This window comes from Saimiri boliviensis, chromosome 12 (genome assembly GCF_048565385.1).
Source record: "Saimiri boliviensis isolate mSaiBol1 chromosome 12, mSaiBol1.pri, whole genome shotgun sequence".
NCBI classification, from domain to species: domain Eukaryota; kingdom Metazoa; phylum Chordata; class Mammalia; order Primates; family Cebidae; genus Saimiri; species Saimiri boliviensis.
Genome location: NC_133460.1, coordinates 61,803,865 through 61,816,373, shown reverse-complemented (window position 1 = coordinate 61,816,373; position 12,509 = coordinate 61,803,865). Strand labels below are relative to the sequence as shown.

General features: G+C 40.8%; 1 long non-coding RNA gene across 1 annotated transcript in view; it reads left to right on the top strand.

The window, feature by feature from the left end:
* LOC141580723 (uncharacterized) overlaps window positions 1–12,210 on the top strand; it is a 69,601-nt gene extending 57,391 nt beyond the window's left edge. Inside the window, exon 3 of the long non-coding RNA XR_012513014.1 lies at window positions 12,104–12,210. This is a non-coding gene — a long non-coding RNA (uncharacterized LOC141580723). The remainder of the gene's footprint in view (window positions 1–12,103) is intronic.
* Window positions 12,211–12,509: the final 299 nt, after the last annotated feature.

Genomic DNA, 12,509 nt, shown 5'->3' with positions numbered 1-12,509 from the left:
CAACAAGAAGAGCTAACGATCCTAAATATATACGCACCCAATACAGGAGCACCCAGATACATAAGGCAAGTTCTTAATGACTTACAAAGAGACTTAGACTCCCACACAATAATAGTGGGAGACTTTAACACCCCATTGTCAATATTAGACAGATCAACCAGACAGAAAATCAACAAGGATATCCAGGACCTGAATACAGACCTGGAACCAGCAAACCTAATAGACATTTATAGAACTCTCCACCCCAAATCCACAGAATATACATTCTTCTCAGCACCACATCACACCTACTCTAAAATTAACCACATAATTGGCAATAAATCACTCCTCAGCAAATGCAAAAGAACAGAAATCATAACAAACAGTCTCTCAGACCACAGTGCAATCGAGTTAGAACTCAGAATGCAGAAACTAACTCAGAACCGCACAGCTTCATGGAAACTGAACAACTTGCTCTTGAATGTTGACTGGATAAACAATGAAATGAAGGCAGAAATAAAGATGTTCTTCGAAACCAATGAGAACGAAGACACAACATACCAGAATCTCTGGGACACATTTAAAGCAGTCTCTAGAGGAAAATATATAGCAATGAGTGCCCACATGAGAAGAAAGGAGAGATCTAAAATTGACACCCTATCATCAAAATTGAAAGAGCTAGAGGAGCAAGATAAAAAAAACTCAAAACCTAGCAGAAGACAGGAAATAACCAAGATCAGAGCAGAACTGAAGGAAATAGAGACACAAAAAACTCTTCAAAAAATCAATAAATCCAGGAGCTGGTTTTTTGAAAAGATCAACAAAATAGACAGACCACTAGCCAGATTAATAAAAAAGAAAAGAGAGAATAACCAAATTGATGCAATAAAAAACGATAAAGGTGATATCACCACAGATTCCACAGAAATCCAAACCATCATCAGAGATTATTACAAACAACTCTATGCACATAAACTAGTAAACCTGGAAGAAATGGATAAATTCCTGGACACCTGCAACCTCCCAAGCCTAAACCTGGAAGAAGCCGAAACCCTGAATAGACCAATAACATGGTCTGAAGTCGAGGCAGCAATAAAGAGCCTACCACCCAAAAAAAGCCCAGGTCCAGATGGGTTCACAGCTGAATTCTACCAGACATACAAGGAGGAGCTGATACCATTCCTTCTGAAACTATTCCAGACAATCCAAAAAGAGGGAATCCTTCCCAAATCATTTTACGAGACAAACATCATACTGATACCAAAACCCGGCAGAGACTCAACAAGAAAAGAAAATTTCAGGCCAATATCCATGATGAACATAGATGCAAAAATCTTCAATAAAATACTGGCAAACCGATTGCAACAGCATATCAAAAAGCTCATCCACCATGACCAAGTAGGATTCATCCCGGGGATGCAAGGCTGGTTCAACATACGCAAGTCCATAAACGTAATCCACCACATAAACAGAACCAAAGACAAAAACCACATGATTATCTCGATTGATGCAGAGAAGGCTTTTGACAAAATTCAACAACCCTTTATGCTAAAAACCCTCAATAAACTAGGTATTGAAGGAACGTATCTCAAAACAATAAAAGCTATTTACGACAAACCAACAGCCAATATCATACTGAATGGGCAAAAACTGGAAGCATTCCCTTTGAAATCTGGCACTAGACAAGGATGCCCTCTCTCACCACTCCTATTCAATATAGTACTGGAAGTTCTAGCCAGAGCAATCAGGCAAGAAAAAGAAATAAAGGGTATCCAAATTGGAAAGGAGGAAATCAAATTGTCTCTATTTGCAGATGACATGATTGTATATCTGGAAGACCCCATCATCTCAGCACAAAATCTCCTGAAACTGATAAACAACTTCAGCAAAGTCTCAGGATACAAAATCAACGTGCAAAAATCACAAGCATTCCTATACACCAGTAATAGACTTCAAGAGAGCCAAATCAAGAACGAACTGCCATTCACAATTGCTACAAAGAGAATAAAGTACCTAGGAATACAACTAACAAAGAACGTAAAGGACCTCTTCAAGGAGAACTACAAGCCATTGCTCAACGAAATAAGAGAGGATACAAACAGATGGAGAAACATTCCATGTTCATGGTTAGGAAGAATCAACATCGTGAAAATGGCCATACTGCCCAAAGTAATTTACAGATTCAACGCTATTCCCATCAAGCTACCAATGACCTTCTTCACAGAACTGGAAAAAAAACACCTTAAACTTCATATGGAACCAAAAGAGAGCCCGCATAGCCAAGTCAATTCTCAGCAAAAAGAACAAAGCAGGAGGCATCACACTACCGGACTTCAAACTATACTACAAGGCTACAGTAATCAAAACAGCATGGTACTGGTACCAAAACAGAGATATAGACCAATGGAACAGAACAGAGGCCTCAGAGGAAATACAACATACCCACAACCATCTGATCTTCGACAAACCTGACAAAAACAAGCAATGGGGAAAGGATTCCCTGTTTAATAAATGGTGTTGGGAAAACTGGCTAGCCATGTGCAGAAAGCAGAAACAGGACCCCTTCCTGACACCTTACACCAAAATTAACTCCAGATGGATTAAAGACTTAAACATCAGACCTAATACCATAAAAACCTTACAAGAAAATCTAGGCAAAACCATTCAGGACATAGGTGTAGGCAAGGACTTCACGACCAAAATGCCAAAAGCAATGGCAACAAAAGCCAAAATAGACAAATGGGACCTAATCAAACTCCACAGCTTCTGCACGGCAAAAGAAACAGTCAGTAGAGTGAATTGGCAACCAACAGAATGGGAAAAAATTTTTGCAGCCTACCCATCTGACAAGGGGCTGATATCCAGAATTTACAAAGAACTAAAGCAGATCTACAAGAAAAAAACAAACAAGCCCATTCAAAAATGGGCAAAGGATATGAACAGATACTTTACAAAAGAAGACATACGGGAGGCCAACAAACATATGAAAAAATGCTCATCATCACTGGTCATCAGAGAAATGCAAATCAAAACCACATTGAGATACCATCTCACACCAGTTAGAATGGCGATCATTAAAAAATCGGGAAACAACAGATGCTGGAGAGGATGTGGAGAAATAGGAACACTTTTACACTGTTGGTGGGAATGTAAATTAATTCAACCATTGTGGAAGACAGTGTGGCGAATCCTCAAGGACCTAAAAATAGAAATCCCATTTGACCCAGCAATCCCATTACTGGGTATATATCCAAAGGATTATAAATCATTCTACTACAAGGACACATGCACACGAATGTTCATTGCAGCACTGTTTACAATAGCAAAGACCTGGAACCAACCCAAATGCCCAACGATGATAGACTGGATAGGGAAAATGTGGTACATATACACCATGGAATATTATGCAGCCATCAAAAACGAGGAGTTCACGTCCTTTGTAGGGACATGGATGAACCTGGAAACCATTATTCTCAGCAAACTGACACAAGAGCAGAAAATCAAACACCGTATATTCTCGCTCATAGGCGGGTGTTGAACAATGAGAACACATGGACACAGGGAGGGGAGCACTACACACTGGGATCCGTTGGGGGGAAATGGGGGAGGGGCGGGGGGTGGGGAGGTGGGAAGAGATAGCATGGGGAGAAATGACAGATATAGGTGAGGGGACGGAAGGAAGCAAAGCACACTGCCATGTGTGTACCTATGCAACAATCTTGCATGTTCATCACATGTACCCCAAAACCTAAAATGCAATTAATAAAAAAGGAAAAAAATAAAAAAATAAAAAATAAAAATAAAAATAATCTGCTCAACCAACAGCATGTTTCCCCAAGAATCCAAAGGCCAGGAGGCTACCCAAGGCAAGACTGGCAAATAAATTTTATGCCAAAGTCAAAAGGCATCCAGTACCTCCTAGTTTGGGTAGAAGCATTTCCATGTTGAACAGAGAAAGCTTCTGAGGTGATAAAAATACTAGTTGATCAGAAAATTCCTTGCTTTGGAGTCCTTACGTACCTCCAGGGTGAAAATGGCCCCTTATTCAAGGCAGCTGTCACCCAGGGGGTCACTAGGCATACAGTACCATCTTCATTGTGTTTGGAGACCACAATCCTCAGGACAGGTAGAAAAGACAAATGATATTATCAAAAGGCACCTCAAGAAATTGTCTCAGGGGTCTCACCTCCCCTGGAACTACCCTTCTTTCCATAGTTCTATCATGTATCAGAAGCACTCCTTGAAGGCTGGATTTGAGTTCCTTTGAGACAATGTATGGATGGCCTTTCCTCACCAATAATTTCTTGTTAGACCAAGAAACCTCTGATTTGATTAAATATATAATGTATTTGGGCCATTTTCAATAGGAACTGAAACATCTTTCAGAGGCCCAATTTCATGAACTACAACCCCAGGAGAAGTACCAGTAAAAGTACTTCCTTCTCTTTCTCCCTCTGTAAACCTGGGTTGGGAGGGACCTTATCCTGTACTTCTTTCTACTCCTATGGCAGTGAAGGTCCCTGGAATTGATTCTTGGATTTATTATACCTGAGTACAGGCCTGAGAAATCGACAGAGTTACCTTAGTCATCCCAGAAAACCATCCAAAGTACTGTGAAGGGATTGGAGACCTCAAGCTAAAAATCACAAAAGGTTAAGTGTTAATAATTAACCCTCCATGAATACCCCATTTATAGCCTTACCTAGGCTTGCTGTTTCATCTTCATTCTGTGATCAGTATATTTCACTTCTTATTGCTGTCATCTTTGGACCTATATTCTTTCCTTTTTAACCTTTTTTATATAATGGACATTATTTGATCTGTGCATACCTAATATTGTAAAATTTATTTCTTCTTGCCTAGGGGCCAAGAAACTCTAAATGTTCAGGCAACTGGAGCCTTAGAGAATGGCTCCATTTTGCTGGGGAATCTTAGGTAGACCTTCGGGAGAAATCTGACTGCTGTCCTCCCCAAACAATGACTCCTGTCAGCAGGAAGTAGCTAGGACTGGTCATTTTCCGTATATGTCAGTGAGATGTGCCTCTTCACAGTGGGGAAATGAAAGAGAAAGGAGGTAGAGAAATTCTAGGCAGAGAAATTCTACGTAGAAAAGGGAGGGTCCCTGGTGAAGCCCCACCCTCAAGCCAAAAACCCTGAGAATGCAGCCCAAAGTGTGAGCTTATATCCCTGTTTTCCCACTGGAATGTTGCCTTTTCCTCAACTACACGTGGCCTGCTTCCACCTCCTAATCTCTGCCTATAAAGACCCCAGACTCAGCCAGCAGAGAAGAGAAACAACTGGACATTGGCGACTATGGCTGGAAGTCAGAGATAATTGGCTTGACTTCAGAGGGACAGCTTGACAGCATAACTTTGGAGAAGAATCTGGCAGGAGATGGCCAGACTTCAGGGGAATATTATCTTCCCTCCCTGTCCGCTATTTATCTCCTCTTCCTGCTGAGAGCCACTTTCACTGGAAATAAAATCCCCCACATTTATCATTCTTCAATCTGTTTGTGTGACCTCATTTCTCCCAGACGCCAGACAGTTTGGGAGACACAAGTGCAGATGCAAAAGGCTGTAAACTGACCTTTTGCCCTTGCTGGCAGAGGGCCATTGCCTCATGTGAAAAGGCCAAGGGCCCACTGACCTGTTAACCCTTAAGCCTTCTTTTAAGCGAAGCTAAAAGAACACTGTAACACTCTCTCTGGGGCTTCAGGGGTTGAGGGCACCCCAGGTAGAGGCTGCTGCAGGGCCTGCACAGAGTTTGCTCCTACTGGCACCCAAAAGCACTTGCCCTGGCTCTTACACCCACTCACTTGTGAGCTCCCTTCTGTGAAATGTAAAGTGCGGTGGGTCCAAGTGAGTGGAGTCCGCTCCTGCTGGCATTCATGCACTCCAGTTTCTGCCTTATTTGCTAACACACTCCCACCCACAAAATGTTGAAAGCTGTGGGCTGGGTAAACGAGGCACCCCCTCAAAAGTCCTGTGAAGAAGTCACAGAAACATCCTGGGTCACTATGATGAAGGGTACCAATAATTTAACACACTTTAGAAATGTCTACTCTATAACATAATGGAGGAATAAAACTACAGGAAGACAGAGTGCATGTTAGTAACTCTCCTTGCTGTTTCCCTTTGGTTTCGTTTTGAGCATCATAAAAACTCTGTATGGCAGCAAAGGTGGTGTGTCAGTGGTTGTCTCCGAGCACAGTTTCTTCTTTGTCTGTTTCTCTGCATCTGAGTCTCAGCTGTGCCCTTTACCTTGTAACCTTGTGACTTCAATTCAGTTTTCTCAACTTGAAGGGATAATACCTATCTCAAGTTGGTTTTGAAATCAAAAGGAAATGTAAACTTTCAAATTGCTATGCGACGTGTCGATTGTTATTATTTCTATTATTCTTATTTAGATTATATAGACACAGGAACTAAGGTCCAAAGAGGATGAGAGACCTTCCTGTTTTCTTACTTATCGGCATCATTTGCGTCGGAAAAACGATTTTCCTTTTTGTCTCTGAAATGAGAAAATAATCCTGCCTAACCCATAGGAGCGTGAAAGGAATTACATCACTGGAGCTTCATGCAATGCAGAGGAACTGCCTGGCCACATAACAAGTGCTCAATTCACCTTAGCAGTTATTGCCAGGCAAGGGCATCTTAGCATCGGATTTTGATTCCAAATCTGGTTCTCGTCTGCTAACCTTGTACCTCACTTTGGAAGTGAATGGAAATAGGTAACACATTAAATTATAAAGTGTCCTACACTGGTAAACATTGAAACCATGGTAGGTTAGTGACATCTTTGCTGTTATCATATTTGTTTGGACCCTACTCTATGCAAATAAAATTTTTTGTCTGGTAGAATTCATTTTTGAGTCAATTTTTTTAAATTTAATAAGACACTGTCATAAGATTGAAGAACTTAAAAGGCAGCATTTGTTCTCTTCAGAACCTGGACAGTCTCTGGTTTAGCTGGCTCTTAGTATCACTTCTCCTGCTACGGAGATGTCTTCGCTTCTCCTGGCAGGACTTCTCAGCAAATTTCCTAACAGTTATTTTCCAGTGGTTTCAAGACCTTAGCTAACAGATAGGAGTCAAGTTAGAGTAATCCAGTATCAGAAGAAGAAAAACAATTTTTGCCTGTACCGGGCAACTTGTGAGCAACATAACTGTTAATAAGTCATAATATTTACTATGGTTTTGCCTCTTATCAAAGTTCCCTAACCATTCAATGAGTTCTTGTTACACAAAGACAAATTTTTCTTTAAAAAATCTCACAATTAAGGGTCACTTAAGGTTCCAGGCTTTCTTTCTCACATACATTTTGCTGGTCATTTAGATATTAAGCTCAAACCAAACAAAGTTGGCTTTGCTTGCACCACATTAAATGAATAGGCAAGCAGGGAGATACGTGGGAGAGACATCAAAGAGGAGCACTCTGTTCAGGCACATTTGGCAATGTGGCAAAATAATTCTGGCTGCAATTGCCCTGTGAGTTGCAGATATTTTAGGTAGTTTTCTTTAACACCAGCAGAAGACATTCTTTATCTGGAAATAATGACAAACCAGACCTCAGTAGTTAATACCTGCCTCAAAAGTAATGAAATTAACTGAACGTAATCTATTTCAGTTAATTTCTACTTCAATAATGTATAACTAAAATGCATGTGACTCTAATATTAACTCCACCCCAACTTCTTTGGGGGATTGTGAAAATTCTGAGCCTGGTGTACCTGAGGGAAATTCCACTATAATAATCATATTTGGGTCTTCACTTTAAAACTGACTCCTCACTGACTTTTAAGACCACCATGATTGAAGGCTCAATCACCAGGCTAATTTTTAACGTTTACCAACCAACACGTCCCTTTCCTTCCAGATACTCCCAAGGTTCTGCCTTCCAAAGGCCCTGACCTATCTTCAGACTGCTTTCTTGTTCTCTGCCTGGCCCCTCAATCCTACGGAGGGAGTTTTGCAGGCCAGCTGGCCAGATTGAAGCCTGGATGCAGACTCCAGACCATGATGGTATATTCAATATGTGTCTCACTCCTCAAGGTGATCTCTCTTCTCTGAAAGCCACCACACAGGCCTAGACCTCCGCTTGCCTTCTCTTCCACCATGACAGTCTTCAGAGGCCCCTGCCATTCTGCATTCCACACTGATCCATGTCAGGTTTCTCCCTCATGTGGAGGTTTCTCAGTCTGACTGCAGATGCCCAAAATTCAGATGAACTATAAATAGGATTGCTAGATAAAATCAGGATGCCCGGTCAAATTTGAAATTCAGGTGTAAAATATTTTCTAAATTCTTCACTGTTGAACTGAAAAGTTATTAGACACTTACTCAAATTTTGACTTTAACTGTATTTTGACTTGCTGGATATTTTATAATATCCCTGATTCTATAGAACTGGCTACTGCTCTCCCAAATTGCCTCTGGGATCTGGACACTAAGGAAATGCAAGTCTCTCGGTTCCACACAGCAGGTCATTGGGACTGGCAGAAGTTGAGTACCTGTTTACAGACTGTAGCATGGTTTATGAGGGATTCTCCTACACCTTTCTGGATTTTTCTCAGAAAAAAAAAAATGTTCATATATTTGATACCTCCCTGCAAACATCTGCCCCACTGCACAGAATATTTACTCTAAACTTATTTCGGTGTACCATCATATATCTGTTATGTTCTAAAAGTTTATTCCTCCCCCTCCTACATTCATATTTTGAAATCTAACCTTCACGGTGACAGTATTAAGAGAAGGTAGGGCCTTTGGGACGTGGTCAGGTCATGAAGGCAGCTCTCTCACGAATGGGGTTACCCTTATAAGAGAGGCCGGAGGAAGCTTATTCGCTCCTTCCACCATGTGAGGACGCAGCAAAAAGACACCACCTATGAACCAGGAAATGGGTCCTCATCAGGCGTTGAATCTGCCAATGCTTTGATTTTAGATTTCCAGCTTCCAGAACTGCGAGAACTAAATTTCTGTTGTTTGTGAGTTACCCAGTCTATGGTGTTTTGTTACAGCAGCCCAAACACTATGACATGCTCCAATGTCACCTTCACTTACCATCTTAGAATGTGTAATGCGTTAGGGCCGCGGTGTCCATTCTGAACTCACAGGGCAGAGATGGGGATCGCAGTGAGCGCCTCTGACTCGCCTGTCCGTCAGCGCCGCCTCAGTTCAGAATAGCTGTAAGATTGGAGGTTTCTTTCTTTCTAAAATTGAAGGTTTCTTCATTCTATTGTCATCTCTCCTTGCTGCTCAAAGGCTTTTGTTTGTTTTGTTTTATTTTCATTTCCTGGAACAGACATATTATGTTACAGGCTTCTGTATTTCTATGTATTGGGCACACAGCCTGACATAAATTTACTATTTTGTTGTTTCTTACCTTTCTTTAACCCTGATTAAAGTAGAAGATCTCACTCAAGCTCATGGGATGATTTCTCAGTCTCACTACTGTCCTCTCTCAGCTACACGTCTTCCTTCCCCTCCACTTCTTTTTCTTTTTCCCTCTTTCTTCCCTCTACTCTTCTTCCTCCACCCAAGAACTAGGAACAGCAGGAAATTCATGGATTTTTCCATAAGGGATATGAGTGTACATTTTTGTTCAATCACTTACTAAACAAGGCCGTGGGAACATTGCCTGGTTTATGTCTTCCATGCGGAAATGAAGATAGGAGAAGCACACAACTCTCACATTGCTGAGAATATTAAATGAGATAATATGTAGATAATTTCTTGTATGTAGTAGATGCTAGATAAATACTGCTTTCTTTCCCATCCTCTGACCAGCAACACACAGAATAAATGATATTAGCATAGACAAGTGCTTTGCATACTAATATGTGAACACAGCTAGGTAGCTCTTGGGCATGTTTGCTCTTTAAGGATATAGTTTGGATTCCTGTGAATATTCCTGGGGTCTCCACTTTGTAGTTTCCAAATCATTTTCCTTTCAATTAGACAATCCTTTGCCCTACCACTATTGTCTCCTAAGTGCTTTAATTACTGCCACAGGTGAGGCTTGAACAGTATATGAAGGCCATTAACTTCCTTCGGTCCTTTCATTCTTTTGGGGTTTACTGTCTAAAAGTTCTGTCTCTTTGCCTCCTGTTACTCCAATCATATCCCTACTTAGAAAACTTTACTTTTTCAGACTTGCCAGTGTGCCTGGCACCTCCAAAATTCAGAGATGCAAAAAAGAGTTTGCCTTTGGGTGTGAACCTGCCTAGTAGGATATCTGTACCAGACAAACTGCTCAGTAAATATATCTAACACATGAATGTATAAATGGCTATGCCCTCCATTTAGAATCCTTCAGCATCTTCTTATGACTCTTAGGATAGAAACAAGTTTCTAACACAGCCTACAGAATCCTGAGTTGTTGGGGCCCTGGGACCTCCCAGCATCACCTTATTCATTCAGTTATCCGGCTAATAAATATTTCTCGAGCACTTACTGGATGTCAGAAAATGTTCCAGGGCTGAGTGTGGTGGCATACACTTGCAGTCCCAGCTACTTGGAGGCTGAGGCAGGAGAATCGTTTAAGGCCAGGAGTTCAAGACCAGCCTGGGAAATATAGTGAGATCCCTTTCTCTTAAACAAACAAAAACAGAAAATGGTTTACGAATTGAACGTAGAAGTATGTGTAGCAGAGAAATCAATTTTCTGATAGATCTTAAGTATAGAGAGGATAGATAAGTAGTAAAACACATAATTAAATAATAATTGTAACATGTTAATAGTGTAATGTTCTGAAGAAGAATGAAGTAGAAAAGGAGGGGTTTATAGTCCTGTTACACTGAAGAGTATAGGCTTCTGGATCCTTTTGCAACATCTTTGTCTGTAAATGTCATTCTCTTTGCTTGGAATGGCATTTTCTGTAAGGCTTTGCCTAGTTTTTTTCTACTCCTCTTGCCTTATTTCAGCTCCTGGGTAACTTTCTCATGTCCTCAGATAAACCTTCCCTAAGTGTCCACTTCGCCATGCTCCCTCTCACCCTCCCATGTTGCCAGCTGGAAATTCCCAGTGTTCCGTGCTTTCCTTGGCTATGATAGGTTTTTCCAGAGGACTTTGTTTTTCAGTTTGGAATTATCTGTTCTTTGCTTCATCAGTTATTTAATTTTTGTACTCACACTAAAATATAAACTTTATGAGAACAGAGACAGTGTCAGTTTTTGCCCCTACCTTTATCCTCGAAACCTAGAACAATGACTGACATGCACTAGGAACTCCCAAATGTTCTTGGAGGGAAGGAAGGAGAAGGAGCTCCCTGTGATGCCAAGCAGAAATCATGATGTTCGCACTCCAAGAGTCAGATTCATGATGAAGCAGCAGAGCAGGGATGATAAACCACAGAAATCAACACGGCTTTACTTCCTTCACAGTTTTGTCTGGGGTTAAAGCTGCTGTAAATGTTGATGTCCCACTACTTTCCAGGTAGACTTTTTGATATATGGTCATGTGCATTTAATGATATTTTGACCAACAAGGTACCACGTATGTGACAGTGGTCCAGTAAGATTAAGATTATGATGTCGTATTTTTGCAGTGCCTTTTCTAAGTTTAGATAAATAGTTACTACTGTGTTACAATTTCCTACAACAGTAACATGCTGTACAGGTTTGTAATCAAGGAGCAATAGCCTACAGCATATAGCCTAAGTGTATAGTACTTTATACCACCAAGGTTTGTTGAAGTACACTCTGTGGTGTACATACGATGAAATCATCTAATGATGCATTTCTTGTAATGCATTTCTGTCACTGAGCACCACATGACTGTACGTAAGTTATAATCAATAAAGGACCGGAAAATGTCTTTTTCACTTACTCTGCAGATCCAAGAATTGAGATGAAATAAATATAGCATATATATACTGTTGTTATGACCTAAATTTTCTGTAAAATTTTCTTACATGGAAATCAAGTCCTTGACTTTTTTCAGTTGTATCCAAATGTCTAAAAACAGGTGTAAATTTCCCATCTGGAATTTTTGCCTAGTTCGTGTGGTTGATGAAATTTTGTTTTGCTTTACCAAAAAACTTTTTCCACCCTGGCCTGTGCCCTCTGTGTATTGCCGAAGTTGAAGAATGTATTGTGCCTTCTGCTGTTTTCATCTCCCAGGTTCCAAATCCTGTCTCCAGAATAAACTTTTTATTTGATGCAAAGATGCTGGGAGCTTGAGTGGTGCTGGCAGATTTGTGATTCGTGCAGAGGAGGAAACAGCCATCTTTCCCAGGTAGGACAGCAGCTGCCCAGGATGGCAAATCACCCTGACACCATCTGCTTGGCTGACCCACTAATCTGCCAGCCGGTTTAAATGAACACCAGAATCGTTTTCCGTTGGAGATTTCTTCAAACATCTCTTACATCAATTAAAGACTAAAGAACAGATGGTGATTTCTTGAGGCAGTGAAGGATTTAACCGATTCATTACTCACGTAGGGAACAGTGACAACAACCAATTCGGCATCGTATGGTTTGGCTTACTTTTCTTTTAGGTTGTCAATTCCTGGTGTGTTAGGAGATT